Below are 4,928 nucleotides of genomic sequence, written 5' to 3'. Positions count from 1 at the left end.
TGGCTATTTTTAGGATGTCTTGCAGATGGGTGGAAGACTTCAGGAACCGCTTGACAACCAGATTGAACATGTGTGCCATGCAGGGCGCTTGGCTCAGCCCTCCTTGATGCAGCGCCGACACCATGTTCTTCCCGTTGTCGGTCACCATGGTTCCGATTTTGAGTTGTCACAGAGAAAGCCATGATTCGATTTCTTGATGAAGGACACGGAGCAGTTCCTCCCCTGTGTGACTCCGTTCGCCCAGTCAAACGAGGTGCAGAAAAGCGTGACACCGCCGTGCCCTGCACATGTGGTATGCTGGAGGGGCACTGTGAATTGTCCCTGCAGTGAAGGCTGAGGACACGGTGAAGGATGAGGAGGCAGAGGCGGACATTGTAGCAAGACCAATGGCGTGTGAACGTGGAGGCGGGAGCGGTGTCACCTAGCCAAGTTGCTGGTGTGGCTGTGCAGGAACCACATTCACCCAGTGGTCCGTAAAGGATATGTATTGTCCCTGACGTTATTTAAAGCTCCACACGTCGGCGCTGCCGTGCACTTTGGCAGACACCGACAGGCTCAAGGACTGGCCCACCTTCTGTTCTACATACGTGTGCAGAGCTAGTATTGCCTTTTTGGCAAATAAATAACGGCTTGGGACTCTCCACCTCGGCTCAGCACAAGCCATCAGTTCTCTGAAAGGTGCAGAGTCCACCACTTGGAAAGGGAGGTACTGCAACACCAGCAACTTGGCCAGGAGCACATTCTGCTTCTGCGCTGTTGGATGAGTGCACGCATACTGTTGTCTCTTCGCAATCGCTTCAGGTATCGATTGCTGATGGAATGACTGAGGGGGAGCAGGAGCATCAGGACCAGCAGATGATGGGAAGGACAGACAGCTCCCTTCAGCTGAGGTGGTGGAGCCTTGACTGCCTGAAATCTGATGTGTGCCACTGGGTGATGCAGCGTTTACTGCGGCATGCTGGAACACCACATCGGAGCCACGGTTCTCCCACAACATTGGCACCCTGGCCACGCTTCACCTTCTGCCCACAGATTCTACAAATGGCCATGTTCACCTCCTCTGGCAGCTTAACACAAAACTGCCACACCGCCGAGTAGGTGATTTTACCCCCAACACTCCGCACAGACTGACTGCTACCGCCGCTACTTCCGTGAACCCCTGCACCACTATTTTGCGGGTAGGTAGCCTTCAAAGCAGGTGGTCTACGCCGGGCACGTTTGGCTCCCGACCTCACACTGCTGCCACTCTGCTGACTCCCGGTCACGCTAGCGACTTGCTGGCTCCGTCGCTGCCTCACGGGCAAGCTGCCACCCTCTTCTCCCGATGATAATGAAGCCCCTAATTCACCCGGCTCCCAAGTGCGATCAGCTACATCATTATCATCGAGTACTGTCTGCACATCACTGATGTCCTCCTCAACGGTCTCTGGGTCAGGAGCCTGACCCCTCGCAACACCAGCTCCCACGCCATTCTCCTCATCACTACCTGCCCGCCTACCGGAGGAAGCGGCGGATGTCTCCTCCACATCTTGGCTGGCCAGTAGCTGCTGACTGTCCTCTAGTAGCTCATCCTCACTGTATAGTGGAGCTAAGCCCACAGCATATAATACTTCTCTGGCTGAGGGAACAGAAAAGGACAGAGGCAGATTGAGGACAGGTGAGGGCACAGGCCCTGCTCCCGGGCCATGCCAACTAAGGGTTGTGTCTGACGAACAAACCCAACGACTATTGGCTGTGGGTGTTTGATATCACTTGGGACGAAGTGGATGACCGAGTCAACCATTAAAGAAGCGCTGGATTGCTGGTCAAGAGACAACCGCTAGATTACACTGGGAGCTCAGGCCTCTAGCTGCGACTCCTACTGCCACGACCCCTTACTCTGTTGCGACCTGTGCCTGCGCCAGAAACCTTTAAGCCTCTGCCACTTCCCTGTGCAGGGCCTGGCACTTCTCTGGCTGACATACTGTTAGATCAAATAAATAAATAAAAAGTAAATTAAAACACCCAAAAAAAGTTGGTAGTTTTCTCACTTCACCACACAACGGCTAATAAGCCCTTTTTTTTCCACTTATACACGCCACCAAAGGCTTTAGAACATATAACTGCACCGCTAAACGGCAAATATATTTTTGCCACTAAAACACGTCAAAAAGGGCTTTAGAACATATAACTGCACCGCTGAACAGAAAATATATATTTTTTTGCCACTAATGCACACCAAAAAGGGTTTTAGAACATATAACTGCACCGCTGAACGGCAAATATATACAGTTAGGTCCATATAGATTTGGACTGAGACAACATTTTTCAAATTTTTGTTCTTTACATCACCACAATGGATTTTGAACAAAACAATTAAGATGCAGATTGAAGTTCAGACTTTTAGCTTTCATTCAGTGGGTTGAACAAAATGATTGCATAAAAATGTTAGAAACTAAAGCCTTTTTTAAACTCAATCCCTTCATTTCAGGGGCTCAAAAGTAATTGGACAAATTAAATAATTGTAAATAAAATTTTAATTTCTAATACTTTGTTGAAAACTTGGTTTTGTTGGCAATGACTGCCTGAAGTCTAGAACTCATGGACATCAGCAGACACTGTGTTTCCTCCTTTTTAATGCTCGGCCAGGCCATTACTGCAGCGGTTTTCAGTTGCTGTTTGTTTGTGGGCCTTTCTGTCTGAAGTTTAGTCTTTAACAAGTGAAATGCTCTATTGGGTTCAGATCAGGTGACTGACTTGGCCATTCAAGAATATTCCACTTCTTTGCTTTAATAAACTCCTGTGTTGCTTTGGTTTTATGTTTTGGGTCCTTGTCCATCTGTATTATGAAACGCTGACCAATCAGTTTGGCTGCATTTGGCTGGATTTGAGCACACAGTATGTGTCTGAAAACCCCAGAATTCATCCTGTTTCTGTCCTGTGTCACATCATCAATAAACACTAGGGACCCAGTGCCACTGGCAGCCATGCATGCCCAAGCCATCACACTGCATCCGCCGTGTTTTACAGATGATGTGGTATGCTTTGGATCATGAGCTGTACCATGTCTTCGCCATACTTTTTTCTTTCCATCATTCTGGTAGAGGTTGATCTTGGTTTCATCTGTCCAAAGAATGTTCTTCCAGAAGTGTGCTGTTTTTTTAAGAGGTTTTTTTAGCAAAGTCCAATCTAGCCTTCTTATTCTTGAGGCTTATAAGTGGCTTGTACCGTGCAGGAACCCTCTGTATTTACTTTCATGCAGTCTTCTCTTTATGGTAGATTTGGATATTTATACGCCTATATCCTGGAGAGTGTTGTTCACTTGGTTGGCTGTTGTGAAGGGGTTTCTCCATTCTTCCGTGGGCGTCCATGTCTTTTTGCATTGTTGAGGTCACCAGCGCTTTCTTTCTCAGGATGTACCAAACTATAAATTTTGCCTCTCCAAATAGTGTAGCAATTTCCCGTATGGGTTTTTTCTGTTTTTGCTGATTAAGGATGGCTTGCATGGTGAGCTCCTTTGACCACATGTTTACTTCTCAGCAAAATCTTCATAATTCAAGCACCACAACTCAAATCAACTCCAGACCTTTTATGTGCTTAATTGAGAATGAAATAATTAAGGAATTGCTCACACCTGCCCATGAAACAGCCTTTGAGCCAATTGTCCGATTACTTTTGGTCCCTTTAAAAACAGGGTGCCACATGTAAAGTTGCTGAAACTACTAAACCCTTTATCCAATTTTAATGTGGGTACCCTCAAATGAAAGCTAAAAGTCTGGACTTTATGTCCATGTCCATTATATAACTATAACTTGAATATGTTTTAGTAAACAGCTAATAAAAACAAAATGTGTGTCAATGTCCAAATATATATGGACCTAACTGTATACAGATGTAGCAGGGTTAGAACACAAGCTCTTAACTTAAATTTCTTAACTCATCGTGTTATCTTGAGACAAAAACCATTAAAAAGCAATTGAAGGTGTTTGCTTAACTCATTTAGTTTAGATAACATGTCTCATGAGTGTTAACTCTAATACATCCATATTTTTGAGCCACTAATACATGCCAAAAAGGGCTTTAGAACATATAACTGCACTGCTGAACGGCAAATATATATTTTTTGCCATTAATACATGCCAAAAAGGGTTGTAGAACATATAACTGCACCGCTGGACGGCAAATATATATATTTTTTGCCACTAATACATTCCAAAAAGGGCTGTAATTTTCTCATTTAACCACACAGCGGCAAATACTTTTTTTTGTGCCACTAATACACGCCAAAAAGGTCTTTCGAACATATAACTTCACCGCTGAATGGCAAATAATATTATTTTTTTTGCCACTAATACATGCCAAAAAGGGCTATAATTTTCTCATTAATACAAGCTAGAAAATGCTTTACAACATATGACTGCACCGCACAAAGGCAAATAAGACATAGAAATATTTCCTTGTAATAAACCCTGTCAATAACAAGAACGGTTTGCTGGAATTACAGAGCTGTATAATGACAATTTGGATCCGCACTCAGTGCAGCAAGGTGTAATAGGATTGATTATATTACCCAGGCTGTAAACTCCCCTACTGAACCCTGTTCTGCTTCAATACTGTGGAATGATTCCTCCCTATCCTTTCCCTGAACTTCTATACAGCAAAATAAAAGTTTTAAAGTCTTTTCTACCACTGTCCCTAGCACCTGCTGACATCTCTACCTGTACTAAGTACACTGGAAAATGGCTGAATCCAATATGGCTGAGGCTATTTATAGGGTTCTGACATCACAGGCTGGCTGGCTGCTGATTGGCTGCATGCATGGCATTGTGGGTGATCCCTTGTTCCCAGAGTTCCTTGCTCCATGTCATAACACAGCATGCCATTTTAGGAAAAAATGCGATTCGTTACCACGAAGCGTGAGGAAATTCGGATTCGGTGAGAATCGAACT

Source organism: Bufo bufo, chromosome 3 (assembly GCF_905171765.1).
Source record: "Bufo bufo chromosome 3, aBufBuf1.1, whole genome shotgun sequence".
Taxonomy (NCBI): domain Eukaryota; kingdom Metazoa; phylum Chordata; class Amphibia; order Anura; family Bufonidae; genus Bufo; species Bufo bufo.
The sequence above is the reverse complement of the archived record's forward strand: the minus strand, read 5'-3'. Positions refer to the sequence as shown.